Genomic DNA, 18,885 nt, shown 5'->3' with positions numbered 1-18,885 from the left:
AGCCAAAGAGTTACGGCCAACGCCGATGGCGGCGCGGCCAACACGCCCGGTTCTAAGTAGATGGCCTCCGCCATGTGCGGGGGAAGAGTGGTGATAAGGTTGCCAGCTCCAAGTTGGGAAATTCCTGGAGATTTGGGGGTGGAGTCTGACGAGGGCGGGGTTTAGGGAAGGGAGGGATCTCAGTGGGGTATAATGCCATACATTAATAAAGAATACAGTAAATATAATGACACAAATAAATAAATCGAAAAGAGTCCAGTAGCACCTTTAAGACTGTAGCTTATGCTACAGTAAAGTTGGTTAGTCTTAACGGTGCTACTGGACTCTTTTTTATTTTGCTGCTACAGACTAACACGGCTAACTCCTCCGGATCTATAAATAAATGATACAATCCACCCTCCAAAGCGGCCATTTGCTCCATGGAAATTGATCTCTGTGGCCTGCTGGAGACCAGTTGTAATTCCAGGAGATCTCCAGCCACCACCTAGAAGTTGGCAATCCCAGAAGCAGCTGTATTATTCTGTTGCAGAAACAAATAAACCCAGGCACCTGTGGTGGCTTCAAGAGCAACAACGTTTTGTTCCAGAATAAGGCGTTCCAGGGAATGGACCATGGCTCAGGGGTAGGTTACCTCCGTTGCAGGCAGAGAGTTACAGGTTCAATTCCCAGCAATTCCACCCCCCTTGAAGGTAGTAGAAAATGTGAAAGGCCTGAGGGTCTGAAATAGTGTTTCCCAACCAGGGTTCTGTGGAACCTTGGGGTTTCTCATGACTTCATCAGGGGTTCATGAGAAATCATGTCATAAATAAACTCAAAATTTGAAATAATGAGAAAATTATCATGGTTATTAAGGTTATGTAAGCTCTTTCACATACACACACACACATAGCAGCTCTTTACAAATGACAATAATTTGGCAGTAATTTAGCAGTAATTGAATCGCACTACCCGCCTTCAGCTTTTTCTAGTGTACTGTAAGAACTTAAATGGTGGAAGCACCCTAATAGCACTTCTGTTGTGTTCAGGATAATGCACATTTTTGTCTTTGGCAGGAAAAATGCTTCACTTTTTCTTACAGCAGAGAGAAAGTTTTAAGAAGAGGGAAAGCGGTTTACCCAAGCAGTTCCAAAGCAATGCATTATAAGGAATATTGACTGGTCTATTACCAAGCGGCTTGTGCCTCGGACTTAATAGAGTACCCAAAGTCTTACTTGACAATCCCTTGGCTGACTCTCTAGAGAAAGAGGGGGCGTGGCTTCGCTTTGAAACAGGCGGCTTGGAGCGCAGGTCGTTCAGCGGCCGGGAGTGACAGCTACCGTATTACTTCTATTCAATCGGCTATTGATTTTTTTCCTCTCGAAGTGCCCGTGGAGATAGCAAAGGAGAGCCGAAGTTCTAATAAAAACTACGCAAGCAAATAGAGACCTGCCCTGCAGGCAGCCCTCCGGCCCGCTTCTCGGGAGTCCCTGGCCAGGGTCCTAAACATGGCCCAGCCCCATGCGTGAAATTATATACTTGACGCTTCCTTGTACAAAAGGGAAGCTGCAAAGTTTCATATAAAAGTCGAACATATTTGCGCTGGTGGTTAAAAAAAGTGCAATTAATTTTCAGCCTATTCAGAAAATTTAGGCTACTGTATCTATTGCTTCTGTCCAGGAATTCAGAGTGGCACACATATTTCTCTCTCCCTCCGTTTTGTGTTTTTAGGCTTGCTGGAAGTTTACCAACCTCCAGGCAGTTGCTAGAGATCTCCTGAAATTACAGCTGGCCTCCAGGCCATAGAGATCACTTCCACTGGAGAAAATGGCTGCTTTTGGAGGGTGGACTCTGTGGCACTACGTTCCATGGTGGTGCCTGTGTTGGGGCTGCCAACCTCCAGGTGGTGGCTGGAGATCTCCCAGAATGACAACGGATCTCCAGGCCACAGAGATCAGTTCCATGGATAAAACGACTGCTTTGAAGGGGGGACTCTGTGGCATTATACCTCGCGGGTGTCTCTCCCCAAACCCTGCCCTCCCCCAAAATCTCCACCCCCCACCCCAAATCTCCAGGAATTTCCCAGTCTGGAGCTGGCAACCCTAGCCTTGTGCTTCTTGTCCCCAAACACTGCCCTCTCCAGGTTCCACTCCCCAAACCTCCAGGAATTTCCTGAGCTGCAGCTGGCAACCTAGGTTGTCACCTGGCCAGAAGAAAAATATCTTGTCTCCTTTAACAGAGGCTGTGGGAGTCGGCAGCTGAATCTTTTCATGGCACAAAGGTAAATAACATTACCTTTATTTGTGGCAGAGCAAACTGATATGAAAGGGACGGCTAGAAGGACCAGTTTAGGAGTTGGCAGCTGTGGGATACGTTAGGTTGAAAGAAGGTGACTGGTCTGAAGTCCACCCAATGCACTGTAGGGCAGAGTGGGGATTTGAATTCAGGACTTTCCAGGTTTCTTTTCAGAGGGTACATGATGATACTGAGTACTGGCTCCTCTTTATGGGGTTCCGGTACCTCTTGGGCATTCGGGACTTGGGCTGAGAGAGAACATAATGCATACTGACATCTCTTTTGGGTGAGGGGGGGAGCTCTGGGTCTTTCCAGTTTTGAACTCACACAAACAAAGGATTTGACCTGCAGCCACTTATATCCGAATTTTCCTTGCCAGGTGGGGAAACACTCCTGGGAATGTGTGATGACATCATTTCCACTGGCCATGGCCGCCCCGGGAGCACTCCTGTGCTCCAAGGGTGCCCGATTTGGCCCAGATCAGGCCTGAATCGGCCTGGAATGGGCCACTGTGATGCAGGGGAGCACTCCTTCACCCGGCAGCAGCCGAATCCAGGCTCAAGTTGGCCTGGAATGGGCTGCTGCCACACAAGAGAGCACTCTCCCACCCGGCAGCAGCCTGATCCTTGTCGTTTAGGGCCCGATCTTGGCCATTTAGGGCCCATGTTGGGCTGAAATCAGCCCCAAACAGCCCGCATTGGGCCGAAAGCCTGGAATGGGCTGTTGTTCCATGAGAGAGTACTGCCCCAATGAGCAGTCACTCGGTTCTGGCTGTTTGAGGCCAGATCTGGGCCCAAAGTGGCTGAAACAGGCCATTTAAAAAATATCCCTTAAAAATACCCACCAGTCACGTGGGTATTTTTAAGAGGGGCCGGAACGCCATTCCAGGGTGTTCTGGCTCGAAAAAAGCCCTGATAGTTTGTATAGTAAAAGTAACCAAGGAGCGGGAAGGAGAGCTATTACACAATTATGTTTAGTTAGGGCAAATTTTGAATGTATTCTTTTAATAAACGTAATTTTAAATGCAGTACTTTTATAAGTCTTAAACCAATTCCAAATGTACCATTTATATAAGATTGTATAAGTCACAACTCAGGTTTCAATGTAGTGTTTGTATAATCTTTTATTATGCAGTTTCTACTTTCATGTTTTCTTTTTAAATAAAATTTCTTTAAAAATGGATCAAAACTGGTTGAAACTGTTTCTGACTGGTTTAAAGTACCCTTTGTTGAAAACTGGTCTAAACTGGCTTGAACTGGTTTAAACTGATCTAAGTTGGTATTAATTAAAAGTGCTCTAAACTGTTCTGAACTGGTTTAAAGTGGTCTAAACTTTCCAAAACTGGTTTGAACTGATTTAAATGGGTTGATATCCATTATGTTTTATAATCAACTTTTATAAAGTTTCCCCTTATTCGTCTTTTTTCCTATACTAAACAGCCTTAACCACTTTAACTGATCCTCATACGCCAGTTGCTCTAGATCTTAATCATTTTGTTTGCTCTTTTCTGCATGTTTTCAACCTCTACAATATCTTTTTCCAGATGTGATGACCAGAATTGTAGACAGTGTTCCAAGTGTGGTCTCATCATGTGTGTGTTATGTGCCATCAAGCTGCCTCCAACCTATGGTGACCCTATGACCGAAAGACCTTCAAAACATCTTATCATTAACAGACTTGCTCAGATCTTGCAAACTGGTGGACGTCGCTTCTTTTATTGAGTTAAGCCATTGCGTTTTAGGTCTTTCTCTTTTCCTACTGCCTTCTACTTTTCCTAGGATTGACTTTTCCAGAGAATCTTGTTTTCTCACAATGTGACCAAAATGTGTATAATAAGTATAATGAAGTATGAAAGCAGTGGTTTTATTCTCCATTCCTTTTGTAATTTTGGCCAGCATGAAATTTTGCCTTTTTCATAGCATCCACACACCAAGTTGACAGACATTTTCATCAAGCTATCCACTCTCACCCCAAGATCCCTTTCTCGAATTGTGATGCACAGCTCAGATCCCATCAGTGTACATTTGGAATTGGGATATTTTGCCCCAATATGCTTCACTTTACACTTGCTCACATTGACTCTCATTTGCCATTTTAGTGCCCGTTCTCCGTGTTCGGAGAGATCCGTTTAGAGCTTTTGCAATCTATTTTTGTTTTAACCACTCTAAATAATTTGGTGTCATCCTCAAGCTTGGCCACATCACTACTCACCCCTATCTAGGCCATTTATGATTAAATTGAAAAGTGCCAGTCCTGATATGGATCCTTCAGGGATCCTGTTGCTCACGTCCTTCCACAGTACTGATCATTTATTCTTACTCTTTGTGTCCTGTTTTTTAGTCGATTTCTAATCTATAAGAGGACACATTCTCTTGAACTTCAATACTGTGATTTCTGCACTATTTACTGTTTCATATTTATGCTTTGTTTTAGTATTGTTTAGTCTTCTATCAGATTTCTGTCTGCTTATGCTTTGTATTTTTTTTTTAGTTTTAGCTGTTTCAGATTTCTGCTTGTTTTCAAATTTTCTGCTATTGCATTGTTTCTGCTATTGCATTGTTTCTGCTATTGCATTGTTTATTGAAAGTTCCAGTCATAGATCTTATTGACTTACATTATGAATCCACCTTGTGTCACAATGAGAAAGGCGGGCTACAAATAATTTAAATGAAAAATAAAAATAAAATAATAAATCGTGACTGTGAAGTTTGCTCATGAGTCTTCGGTGAAAGATTTTGTCAAAAGTCTTTTGAAAATCCAAATAAACCACGTCTACCAGCTCATTCCTGTTCACGTATTTATTGACACTTTCAAAGAACTCTAAAAGCTTAATGAGACAGAACTTATTTTTGCAGAAGCCATGCTGATTTTTATTCATCAGGGCTTGCCCTTCTACATGCTTGACAGCTGTATCTTTAATAATGCTTTCCATTAATTTACTGGGAATAGACGTTAAGCTAACCAGCCTCCAAGTTCCCAAATCCCCACCCCCACCCCAATCCCTTTTTAAAAAAATAGGTATTACACCCTCCAGTCCTCCAGTAAACAGGGTGATCTTACAGACATGTTACATCTTTTAGAAGATCAGCAATTTCACTTTTGAATTAGTTAAGAATTCTAGGATGGATACCATCTGGTCCCAGTGATTTTGTTAGTTTGCAATTTGTCTGTGGAGGTTGTAACTGGGAAACAACTTGACAACACGGAACACACACACAATTTGTCTACAAGTTCTATGAGTTTCTTTCTTGCCATCACTATTTGCTCAGCTCCTATTCCTTCCCTCCCGAAAATATCTGCTCACGAACAGCAGAGTTGACAGAGAAGAATTCATTTAGCCTCTCAGCAATCACCTTGTCCTGCTTTAGTACCCTAATTCCATTGGTATAAAGTGGTTCAATCTACTTATCTAGCCAGTTTCCTGCTCCTGATGTATTTAGAGAATTTAAAGATGTATTTATTGTTGGTCTTGATACTTTTAATTATATATTCCTTAAAATTTCCCCTCCCCTTTTTTGCATTCCTAATGGTCTGCTTGCATTTTCTTTGTGCAACTTTGTGTGGGGGCGTTTTTTTGGTTTGTTTGCCTCATTTGGACAAGCCTTCCAGTTTCTAAAAGAAAGCCCCCGGTGAGGGGCTACGAATGACGAAAAGACAATGCAGGTGGATAGAATGACAGTGGAGGAAGACACGGGATGAATCCATGGGCAGAAGTTCATTTTAAAGAGTGGTCTGTAGCACTTTCCTGCCACTATTGCATCTACATAGTGTAGGCCAATGGAGCTGTTCCAGGTAGTCAAAGTAGGGTTGCCAGCCTCCAGGTGGTGGCTGGAGATCTCCTGGAATTGCGACTGATCTCCAGGCCACAGAGGCCAGTTCCCCTGGCAAAAATGGCCGCTTTGTAAGGTGCACTCTATGGCATTATATTCCGCTAAGTTCCCTCCTGTCTCTAACCCCACCTTCTCCAGGTTGTATCCCCAAAATCTCCAGGAATTTCCCAGCCTGAAGCTGGCAACCCTAAGTCAGAGGCCTTTTAGGATCTGGCCTTCAGGAAGACTGTGACTGTTTCCTTCAGCATTTTTGTTAATAAAATCTCTCACATCTGTTCCAGCTTGGACTTTGCATTGGCAGTGAAAGGGTCAGAAGGTACCAGGGTGCCGACCTGTCCGTTGTTTGGGATAATTTCAGTGTATTCAGTCTGACAGGATCCTTGGAGGCTTGAGGCCTACCACTTGCTTATATGACTTTGCCCTTTATGGAGGGGGAGGCTGGTTGACTGGGTCCAAGGAGTAGTTAAGGCCTTCTTGAGAGACTGAGGTCTCACCCCAGCCTTGAAACAGACTGTGGCGAGTCCACTTCTACCCTGTACCCAAGAGATCTTAATAACTATTGACCAGACTCAAATGTTCCATTCTTGAGCATGGTGATTGAACTGATGGTGGCTGGACAACTTCAAGCTTTCCTGGATGAAGTGAATCGTTCAGATCTTTTCTAATCTGTTTTTAGCCTTGGTTATAGGACTTGGTCGCCTTGATGGATAACCTGCGCTAGGAGATGGACAAAATAATAACGTAATAACAACATTCGATTTATATACCGAGTGTGTTATTATTATCCTCACGACAATCTCCCTGTGAGGTGGGTGGGGCTGAGAGAGCTCTAAGAGAGCTGTGACTGACCCAAGGTCACCCAGTTGGCTTCAAGTGGAAGTATGGGGAATCAAACCTGGTTCTCCAGATTAGAGTCCTGCCGCTCTTAACCACTACACCCAACAGAGGGAGTGAGACTGTTGATTCTCCTAGACCCGTGCTTCCCAAAGTGGGTGGTACTGCCCCTCTTGGCAATGGGATTACTTATGGGGGCTCTAAGGCAAGGGGGTGGCAGGGAGGCCTGGATATAGGCCCCCTGAATGCATTGTTTGCTTATTTACTATTGACCAGGCTAGAGTCTAGAGTGAATTGCCTTCCTCGCTTCAAGTTTCTGCCTCTGCATGATGCTGGGATCAGGTGGAAATTAGTGGAATTTTTGGTAAACACACCGCCAGAGCTCTAGTCAGACCAGTATACCACGCTTTGAGAAATTGTCACCACTGTGTGTGTTTCTGTCTGTCATTTTTCATGTTTGGTTCAAGTTCCTCAGTTTTGTTGAACTAATTAAACTAAAAAGTTTTAATTGGATTTTCAATAAACGTGCAAGAAGTTGTTCTGTTTTGAATGTTGTTGTTATTACCTTCCTAATAATGGGTCACGCAAATCACTGTTTTGAATAATGCTTTTTATAGGGCAGAGTAGGGAGCACCGGGGATGAGTTTATGGGACCAAGGGGATGGCTGCCACAGCCTGTCCTGACTGGAGTTTCTGAGCTGACTTCAAGGGAAGAGCCACGTGATGTGCATTACAGTTGTCAACCATGGCCGGGATCCACATAGCCAAAATGGCCCAGTCAAAGGTGCGTGTGGGGAGGTCAGCTGCAAGGCTAGCTGAAAAATAACAGGGTGCTTTTTTGAAGCTGCTTCTCTAGTAGTAATAAAAAAAGGTAAAGGTAGTCCCCCTGTGCAAGCACCAAGTCATTACTGACCCATGGGGGACGTCACATCATGATGTTTTCTTGGCAGACTTTTGTTATGGGGTGATTTGCCATGACCTTCCCCAGTCATCTACACTTTATCCCCAGGAAACTAGGTACTCATTTTACCGACCTCAGAAGGATGGAAGGCTGAGTCAACCTTGAACCGGCTACCTGAACCCGGCTTCCTCCAGGATTGAACTCAGGTCATGAGCAGAGCTTGGGCTGTAGTACTGCAGCTTACCACTCTGTGCCACAGGGCTCCTTCTCCAGTAGTAATGCTGGGTGTAATATTACCCCTAGATAAGTGAGGTTTTATCCTAAGTCTGGCACTTCAAAAAAGGCTGAGATACTAGCTGCGTCTCTTGTGCAGAAGCAGGGCAAAGAGTGACAGCACCGAACCCAGGAATTGGAAAGTCAAGTTCAGAATTCATATTGTTTACAGGAACACTTCTAGTTTCATAAATTAACCACTGTTGAAATAAACCATAGTTTAGCATTACATTTCAAAAGGGATAGGGCTTTTAACTGCACTTTAGAATGTCAACTAGCTTTTTAGGATATGAAGGCAAAATTACCCTGTTGTGGATTTTAACTTTAATTCACTGTTTTGAAGGTGTAGGTCTGAACGTTTGCTTTTAAGTTCTTGTGTAAATCTGTAAACATGCTTTTTTTCCACTGTTTCAGCAAGCCTACAGCTTCAGCCTTGAGAAAGATAACTTATGAATCAATGGCTTTATGTTCAGAATAATTCCCAGAACAAACGGAGCAAAGTTGGCAACAATTATTCTTTGGAATTCTCAGGTGGGTCTAACATCATGCCATTAGAGAAAATGAATTAGATGCTTTAAGAAAATCATATGAGGCTCACGCAATTGTGTCTGTGTAAGAAAGCCACATCCATAAATCCCCTAATCTTTTATATCTGAGTCGTGGTGAGTCTACCTTATCTTTTCTGAAAAGGCCTGATAAGAATGTAAAGAACTGTGTTTTACTTTTAAATGCAGAATAGGGGACACACTCTGGGGCAACGGGACATTGCACAGAGTCAATAGCATTACCATTGAGTCAAAGGTAATTGGGCTTCATTTGCCCAAATCCGTGCTTCATATTGTAAAAACCAGGATTTAGCCCTGGGGAACAAGATCAATGCTGTGGAAAGGGGCTGGTTGACTGCAGGGGATGCTATTGGCGCAGACAATGTCCCTCTGGACCTCCAAAGGTCATGGGAGTGTAGGGGCAGGTGGGTACAGATGCCAGGGAGGGTCTTAAAGGAAGTGGCCAGGAAGAGTTTGGTTTGGACAGAGTGATGAGGCACCTGGGATGGGCCAAGCGTGGAGGCTGGAGTGAGGAAACTCCCCAGAAACAGCACTTGGCAGACCCTGTGCCTGTGGTTAGGAAAGCTGTAGACAAATTTTTTATATTTTTTTATATTTCAATTTATATACCACCCATCCTCAGGGGCTCTGGGTGGTGAACAAGTTAAAATCAATAAAAACAAGAAAACAATACTAAAATCAACATACAAAACAATAATGAAATAAATTAACCAAGTGCAATGGTGGGGAGAACCCCCCCCCCCATCCCAAAGGTGGGAGGCCGACATGGCACTGCCCCCTTCAACCACCGAACGCCTGGTGGAACAGCTCCATCTTACAGGCCCGGTGGAACGATAATATGTCCCGCTGGGCTTGGGTCTCCATTGACAGAGCGTTCCACCAGGCTGGGGACAGGACTAAAAAGGCCCTGGCCCTGGATGAAGCGAGGCGGGCTTCCTTAGGGCTGGGACCACCAGTAAACATTTATCCGCTGATCGAAGTGGTCTCCGGGGAACAAGTGGTTTTCTTGAAACTGGTGGTGAGAGCAGTTTGTGGAGTGATGGTAAACCACTGCCCCATCCTAAGCTGGCTATGCACCCCAATCCTATATACAGCCAAGAACCATTACTCCCTGCTTAAACAAGGGCAAAAGCATTTCTAGCCACTCATTTATATTACCAATGTACAAAGCTAGCAAAAGGGAGGTTCCACCAAGTGCAGAGGTAGGCACAAAGACATAATTTTGCCATGCTTTGCAAAATAATCTCCCATGGTTTCTGGCATGCATGCCCAACCATGAAGACCAATCAACATGCTGGGCAGGCTTTAACATACTTGTCCACAATGAGAGTGGTTAAACTGCTATTTCCCGAGGAGAGTGCAAATGCAGTAAGTTGTCCCCATGGTAACCAGTCTCTGGATAGCAAGAGATGCAGGAGCTTGGTGGAGCCTTAGAATGGCAACTCAGGAAGGGAAGCTGGGAGTACTGGCCCTCTTGTTGGGTAATTCCAAAAACAACCAGTTGGTGGCAGCGTACCAAAGGAGAAGCAAGAGAAGAAACCCCCTCCAAGGTTTGTTGAGCCAGGAAAGCACTGTAGCAGCAGTGGAGACTTGGGACAGCTCCTGGGCATGTAGATGGCTCAGAGGGCTGGATGGAGTGGCACTTGCTGGTCTATGGAGCAATTCTGTAAGGGTTGTACTGTTTTCTGTCCAAGGCAGGTTACTTTCCTATTCCCTCTCACAGCATGTCTCCTAGTGCTGGTAGAAAGCTGACTCCGTTGCTTGGTTTTGCGGCTTCTACTCTTGGTTATATGAGGGCTCAAACAGACAAAACAATGATTACATGCCTTGGTCTGTCAAAAAAATGCAAACTGCTGGCTTGTGCAGCCTCAATTTGGCTCAGGGCTGTGCAGAAAAAGGGACCAGAGATTTATATTCCGTTTGTTTTTGCTATCTGAAGCTGGCTTCCCCACTCTGCTATTAGGAATTTCAAAGGAAATACTAATAGAAGAGCAATGGAGTAGTTTTGAACATACAAAAAGCTTGCTCCCCTCATCCAGCAGGGTCCCAAAAGTGCAACTGGAATCTTCCTCTCCTAGGGTGGTGGATGAGGAGAGATTCTCCATACACACCTCCTCCACAGGGAGCTGTACAGCTTGCTGTTTCCTGTGAGTGGAATGGCATTCTTTTCACACCTATGTGATGCTAGCAAAAAGGGGATTCTTCTAAAAGCAGCTGCTGGAGGGATTTGAATGGTTGCCTATAAGCCCTGGTTACTTGCTGTCTTGCTCTGTGAGCAACAGTATCTTTCTGGCTAAGTAGAGATGCAGGATTCGAGTCCTGTGGCATCTTAGAGACTAACTTTGATGTTCCTACATTGATGTAGATCAATATCTTTATTAGGACCATTGAAAGATCAGAAACGAGTATGCAAATTTTTCAGATTGCAAGATATTGTCTTCAGAGTGGATGCTAAATGGGAAAAGGGCAAGCAGGCATACACACAAAACAAAGGGGGAGGGGAGAAAAAAAAGATGCCTTTGTGCATGATGCAAGCATTTGGCTGCAGTTTCTAACAGTCTTAAAATAGATTGGGAAAGGCCTTTTGCATCCTTGCTCATCTTGTTGATTTGGAAGTTAGTCTCAGTGTGCCGAAGAGGCTTAATTTCCCATCAGTGTTCATATATTATTGCAGCGGGATTTGAGTCCAGTGGCGATGAACTGTCACAGCTTCAGCAGACTAGATTCACCGGAATCAAGTTCTAGGGTTGCCACCTGCAGTTTGGGAAATTCCTGGAGAATTTGGGGGTAGAGCCTGCAGAGGGTGTGGTTTGGGGAGGCAGGGACCTCAGCAGGGTATAATGCCACACATCCCGCCCTCCAAATCATCCACGCTCTCCAGCGGAACCAATCTTGGAGGGCTGGAGAGGACTTGCAGTTCCGGGAGATCTCCCGGTCCCACCTGGAGGTTGGCAACTGCACGGCACGAAGGCGCCTCCCGCTTCCTAAAGGCGGCCGGCGGCGACAAATCTCATTCCCTCTCCACTTCCGGAGAAGACGAAACGGGGAGGGGAGGGGGGCAGAGTGAGAGAGGGCAGGAAACGATACTATAAATAGCCCAGTCTTCTGATTGGCTGATGGAAGCAAAAAAAAAGTGGTTTGTACCACGTGACTTTCCATCTGAAAACTCCAAGATGGCGGGTCCCGTCACGGGCTGAGTACGTTGGCGGCGCGCGCACCGTTGTGCTGGCGCCCCTGGGCCTTTCCTTCCCGGTATTCTCGAGGGTGGGTCGTGTGAGAGGATAGTTCGTTTCCTACCCCCGGGCCGGCGCTGAATGTAAGCCGTCTTTCTCCACGAACAGGTCAGTTGCCCGGCGTGGCGGCTTCCCAGCGGGTCTCCCTCACAAGAGACCGTTATTATTCTGCAGTCGTTATTTATTAAAGGGGAAGGGGTGGTGGTGGACATTTTTTGACCGCCGGATTTTTTTCTCCCTTCAGATCGACGGCGAGAAGCCCTTAAAGGGAGTGATAGCCTTCGCGCGCGCGCGTGTGTGTTTCTGTGAGGGGGGAAAAAAGGCATGTTCTTTTGCTTCGAGAGATTGCGGGGGAGGCGACGGAGGGAGGGGGCGGGGAGAGCCGTGAGGCGACGGACACCGCGGAGCACCAACCAGGGCCCTGCTTGCTGCCTTGGCGGGTGCCGTTGGGCCACTCGCGTGCCCCCCGCTTGGGGACTGGCCAGGCGAGGAGCTCGTCACCGGTGAGGGGCGGAGCCCGGCGGCTTGTTGAACGGGAGGGCGGGGCCGCGGGCCTTTGATGGGCACCTGCTCTGGCCTCTCCCTCGGCGAGCGGAGGGAGGGAACCGCCCTTTCGGCTGCCGAGGGGAGCGTGCGCTTCGGGGCCTCTTCTACCCCCCCCCTCCGCCCTTCGTGAATGAAGCGGATGGGGCCAAGAGCCGCGCCCGTCTGTTCCCACGCAGATCCCGCCCCCTCGTCGCTCGCCACCGGCTCGAAAGGTGAGCGGGACGGCGGGCGGGAAAGAGAGAGATGCTGAGCGGCGCGGAGACGCCCGTCCAGGCGCGGCTGGGCAGTCCTGTTGGGGATGAGGAGGAAGGAGAGGCCGAGCGAGCCGTGAAGGAGGGCAGAAGGGGCGGGAAATGGCGCTTCCCTCCTCTGCGCCGAGGCGCCTGTCAGTTTCTCGCTCTCGGGTGCGGAGGGAGGAACGGGAGAGGGCAGCGCGTTCCATTTTAAGGGTCTTGCCTCGGTTTCAATAAGAGGAGATGATGATGATTGATAATATTTGCTCTTTTAATGTACAAGATTAGCTGGTTGTATCTTAAAGATGTAATGGTTTGAAGGGTTTTTTCGTTGGTCTGCTTTCATCAGATGCATGAAGTGGTCCTTTAAGCCATATAGGTTTGCAATGCGTGTTCTTTTGCCCCGGCTTTGAAGATCTGCCCTCTCGGACTTAAAGGGCTCTGGGTCTCCGTGTTTATGCTCTTTCTTCCCCACTGGGTTTCACACAGTGTAGCTGTCTGTCAACAGAGAATAACACCATGCATCTGACAGTATGGGCTCTAGTTCGTAAAAGTTTCCTCTGCAATTCATCTGTAAGTGTATCAGGTGTTACAGGTGTATTTGTTAATGAACTTTTGTTTGTTAAGTAAGGCTTGTATGTTCATTGTTACTGTGATCTTTCTCTTCTTCCATCCCCCACCAGTAGTGCGGTAGTGTTCATTGGTGTTCATCTAATTGCTCATACTCAGTGTGGTGTTCATTAAAATGCTCATGCTCTGTGCAGTGTTCATTTAAATGTTTATACTCAGTTGTGTAGATACGCTATAGATATACTGTGGAGTGACGTTTCCAAAAGAAACAGACATGAGATAGCTTAAGACTTTGTCATACAAAAGCATATATAATTTGATGTGTGAAATGGTGTGTGGGGGGGGTTATTTTACCTTGACTCTCCCCTCCTTTTTTGTGTAGTGCCTGGATACTTCTGTACAGACTGTTCCGGTTTGCATTGTGTGCTCCTATGAAGTAGCTTTTTGGCTATTAAAGCTGATTTCGTAGCAGACTGGTCTGTATTTTGGGTGTTCGAATTCTCTCCTTTTTGTTGCAACAAGTTAATATGACAAGATAATCTTTAGGATTCCTTGACTAGGTAGCCACACTAAATTGGCTCAGGGATGCTGACATTAAGATAACATTGCTTTATAGATTTCAAATAGATCAGAAAAGTAATATTGAGAATTGAAGAATAGATGCAAGAGATGCAGTTAGAATCTGAATTGTGTGGGATACGGAATGTTCTAAATATATACCTAAGAATCTTGTATCGATATCTTTCCTAAATTTGATTTCCTTTGTACAAATGTTGCTATAGTAACTTTTGACTAACAGGTTTAAGTAGACTGGTAAGTTGAAATCCAGAAACATGAGAAGTATAGCTCATGATTTGGGGCTGGTCATTGTTTGGGCAAATTATTATTCCTTTCCTTGGCTGGGTCAAGGGCATGGGCACGCATGGGTCACCTCATGCATTAGGTCAGTCACAGTAGAATAACTTCCGACTGGATAAGAATACTGTATGCACACTGTGCCTTTAAGACAGCATATGAGCTTTTGGGGAAGTTGAGGGAGTAGAATATTTCCATCCTATTCTATGTCTCTGGGGCTTTTAAATAGCTGTGTTCCTATTCTAGGGATATTTGATCTTTTATTCTGGGGCAAGAGTTCTCGCTGGTACAGGATTTTTGTAGTCTGTACTTCTTTCCACAGAAAGTATATTGACCCTGGCTTCTCTGCTGCTTTGTTGGTTGAGAAGGTCTGCCATTCATGGTGTTGTTTGTTTTTTGAGTTCTTGGCATACTTGCCAATTTCCATTGCTGGAGTAGCAAGCATTCTTTCATGAAGCTGTGTTCTTGTCTACTTCTTCCTTCTAGTTGAAGAACATAAGACGATCCAGGTGAGTCAGGCCACTGGTCCATCTAGTCCAGCATGCTATTGCAATAGAGCAGCTAGTCAGTAGTCCTAGAGGGCCAAACAAACAGGATGTAGAGGTCAAGGCTTTTCCCAGCTGCCGTCTCACACAGTACTGAGATTCAGAGGTTTCTGTCTTTGAATATGGTGGTTCTCTTCAGTCACTATGGCTAGTAGCCATTAATGAACCTCTTCTCCATGAATTTGTCTAACATTCTATTAAAGCTATCTATGCTTGTGACTATGTCTAACTACTATTTCTGATCAACTTACTAGGTGTCCCCAAGTTCTGGTGTTATGGGAAAGGGAGAGGGAGAAGTTTTCTCTATCCACTTTTTCCATGCCATGCATAATTTTGTAAACCTCTTTTGTATCTCCCGTTAGCTGTCTCTTTTCTGGACTGAGAAGTCCCAGACTCTACAGCCTTTTCACATAAGAAAGTGTCCGCAGTGGGGGCTGCTCCACGCCAGTATTCTTCTACTCCAGAGGGACCTCCAGCAGGGAACAGCCTCACCCAGTCCCTCCTGAGGCAGGCAGCCCAATCAGGGGTTGTTGTGGGAAAAGATCAAGGATGAGGCCACACCCAGACGTGTACCAGCAGCAGATTCAGGGCCTTGCAAGCCCAACACATGCCTCAAAAGTCACACTGGGCTCAGGCAACAGACTGTACCTTGGAACAGGCCAGAAGTTGTGGCCAGTAGTGTCTGGTGCCTCTTGAAAGTCGAGCTGCCTCCCTCCCTTTGCTGTTTCTGTTCTTGGGTGAGGTGTGGTAGCGGTAGCAGCAGCAGCACTGGACAGATCTGGGTGATTCTGTCTCTATCCAGCTTTGGCAGAGCAGGCACTGCCACGTGTTTGATCTTTTCTGTCTGTTACTGCAGACTTAATCTGGAGTGGGAAACAAAAAAATTGGCAAGGAGTGAACAAGATAGATGCTTGTATTGAAGTCTGTGTGCTTCAAGCAAACGGTGTGGGGTTTCCTATTCTGTTCAGAGCAGAAGTGCTCCTGTTTTATCACCTTGATAAAGCTCATCGCCGGTACATAGTTCATTTAATCTATTTTAATTTTCAGTCTGGAACTGTAACATTTTTGCAGTGGCAGTTTTTAAAGAGAGAGAAGATGCTACGTTTTCTCCTCTAGCTTGAGATGGATTTCTCTGTACCCACAATTTAAACTTGAAGAAAAACCTGCAAGAAGCTGTAAAGAAGCTATACCTGTATGAAGGGAGTAAGTTTCAGAAACTTGTTAACAAAAACTAGACAAATACTTTAGTTTATTTTTAAAAACTGTGGTTATAAACATTTTGGGCAGGGAATTGTTTGTTTTTTTAAGATACAATGATTGAAAAAGAGCCTGGAACATACATTTCCCCATACATTTTATTGAATGTACAAAAGAAAATGCACTTTTTGCACTGAGTGAGTAAAACATTTAAAAGCATTCTATTTTATAAGGCATTGGAGTTTTTCTTCAGCTTTCCTCCACATTTTCATCAGTTTTTTTTTTCTTTTTCAGAAAAAATGAAAAGTGGTTCTGGGAAGGACCGTTTCCCCTCAAACCTCTCCCCTCCCCATTTTTCCCGTGCCTTCCTGTGTCTAGACTAGATAGGCTATAAAAGTGGTGAGGTTAATATTCCCCAGGTTATCAGGAATGATCATCATATTATCATAAAGAGCTGTACCACTCCGGAGACTTAAAATGGTTCCCTTGATCAGTATTTTCTTAAACTCATGGGTTTAAATGGTTTGGGGTAAACACTATCCCATAGCAAAATGTTTATATTTCTGGGGTTGTATTGTACCTCAGGTGCTTTTTTGTTTACATAAAGCAAACTAAGTAATAACTGGTTGTACATTAAAGGCACTGTTTACTATTGTACAGGTGACAGTGTCCTAAGAGGACAAAGTTGCACAGCCACTTCTCTGTGCATTCTGCAGATAGAAGTTCAGCTGGGGTAGGAAAGTAAATCAGTTTAAGTTGTGGTAGGTTTAAAGAAAGAAGTCTGTTTGCATGTTCGTCTTCAGTGCAGTCCCACATGGGACTCCGCAGGTGCAGGCTGGCCACCAGGAAAGATTTACAAGCTCTCAAACAGTGGAGGGCGCTCCTGGCCGGCAACATGCATGTGTGGAGTGTTCTCACCAAAACTGTGTTGCCAGGCGCAGCAACTCTTTTTTCCTCAGTTCCGTTCTTGCCACCTCTGAGAAAGGTTCTTCTTGCTCGCTCACTAGTCCTGCTGTTTCTATCGGAATTTTGGACATTTGGATATTTGTATTGCTGATCATCGTAAGCTATGTCTCAGAAAGCTTTATTTTAAAATGCTCGCAATGTGACATGAAAATGCCACATTTTGACGAGCACAGTCTCTGTCTACTCTGCTTGGGCGAAGGACACAACATTGGAGCTTTCCAGCATTGCAAGAAAGGCAAGAAATGATCATGCCGCATGCCTTAAGGTGGCACTTTGGGAAATGTCCCTAACAAGTTCTGAAAGGCTGGCTGCATCATCTTCTGCCGAGCAGGAACCAAGAATGCAGCCCAACAAGACACTGTCCAAAGTGGGTACTCTGGATCTGCATCAGAATTGACCACGAGCTCCAACTGCCATTCTGCCTAAGGAGGTGTCAGTTCCGACTAAACACTCTAAGCCTAAGTCGGATTCCAGAAAGCTCCGCTTCCTGGAATGGACGGAACGAGCAACCTCAGAACCCCCAGCGAAAAAGGCTAGGGATAAATCCAAGCACCCAAAGTGCCCGGCTTCCACTCCTTCTCGCCAGCATCACCACTCCTCCACCTATACTCCATCCCTCATCATAGAGGAGGAGATCCTTGAGACACCGCTGGCCCCTTCACCACCTCGCACTCCACTGCAATGCGAAGAAGACCTCAGCCCAACACACTTTTCAACCTAGCTTCTCTCTGAATCCGAGCTCGGTTCCGTTGCCCATACCTCCAGTTCCGACAACCAGCTGCTCAGAACCAACTCAGCAACAAGGATCCACTTGAAACTCAGTGCTACTGAATGCTCCACCCTTGGCCCCATTGAGGCCAACCAGCTTGCCCTACATCCAGCCTCCTAATTGGCAAGACTTCTTATCTTGGCTGCAAGCAGCTTCAATCCTGCCTCTGGTTCACTTCAGCTCCAAACCAACCGATAGCCACACCGGGTCCAGCACCAGCAGTGTCTTTCACGCCATCTTACGGGTTCCGAGCTCAATCTTTGGCTCTGTCTGACTCTGAGGAGGGTGAGGACATCGGCTCCTGATCCAACAATCTCAGACTTGACCTCGGACCTGACCTCAGACCCATCACCTGCGGAAACTGTGGGGGACACTACCTCCCTTTCCACTACAGAGGACTCTTCTTTGTTCTTGGAATAAATGATCCAAATGGCCCGTGCCTTAGACCTTGATATAGCGTCAGAGACGCCTAAACCTAAGAGCAAGGTTCTCCAGGCTCTATACAGTGACACTCCTGTCTCTGTCACCTTTCCTGCAGTGGAAGATCTCCTGGAATTAGCACACAGCATTTGGAAGAAACCAGCCTCATCTTCTGACACATCCAGAAAGATTGAGAACTGCTATAACAGTTCAGTCCAGACATGATGTATGGATCTTACTTCTCTCCAGTAGAAAAAGAAGGGAATAAACTTGATGCCCTGGGTAGGAAGATATACTCTTCAGCGGCTCTGGAGTTCAGGATTGCCAACTACGAAGCCATAATGGGTTCCTATAACCTATTCTTGTGGGACCACCTTCCCCACTATACCCAGGACATACCTGAGGGCAGGAAAGCCCTGATTAGAGCTCTCCAGGGTGAGGTCAGGAGGCTAGCTAAGCAGCAAATGTTAGCTGGAAAGCATTCTGCTGACTGCGTGTCCAGATCCCTAGCTTCTGTCCTCTGACGACACTTTTGGCTTTGTTCCACCGCATTGCCCCAAGAGAAGCACAAGATCGAGGACTTCCCCTTCGAAGGGACTTCCCTCTTTTCGGAACACACTGACGAATCCCTGCAGCAGATGAAAAAGAACCAACAAACTGCTCATTTGCTTAATCGCCCCTCAACAACAACAGCAACGACGCTCCCAGAGGTATAGATACCAGCAGCAGCATCCATACCACCAATGCTGTAGGTACTCCTACCAGCTCTACCAGCAAAGAGGCTACCAGGCTTACCCCAGAATGGGGAGGAAGGGGCCTAGCAAATCCAGACCTAGGCAACAACAACCTCAATCCCTTAAGTCAAGTCAGGGCCAA

The 18,885-nt window shown here is 45.8% G+C and overlaps 1 protein-coding gene across 1 annotated transcript in view; it reads left to right on the top strand.

The window, feature by feature from the left end:
- Positions 1 to 11,858: 11,858 nt before the first annotated feature.
- The window catches only part of HDAC4 (histone deacetylase 4), a 173,261-nt gene continuing 166,234 nt past the window's right edge, over positions 11,859 to 18,885 (top strand). The window contains exon 1 of the mRNA XM_054970213.1: positions 11,859 to 12,016. The gene's annotated coding sequence lies outside the window, so the exon portion shown is untranslated. The remainder of the gene's footprint in view (positions 12,017 to 18,885) is intronic.

This window comes from Eublepharis macularius, chromosome 1 (assembly GCF_028583425.1).
Source record: "Eublepharis macularius isolate TG4126 chromosome 1, MPM_Emac_v1.0, whole genome shotgun sequence".
Classification (NCBI taxonomy): Eukaryota; Metazoa; Chordata; class Lepidosauria; order Squamata; family Eublepharidae; genus Eublepharis; species Eublepharis macularius.
The sequence above is the reverse complement of the archived record's forward strand: the minus strand, read 5'-3'. Positions and strand labels throughout refer to the sequence as shown.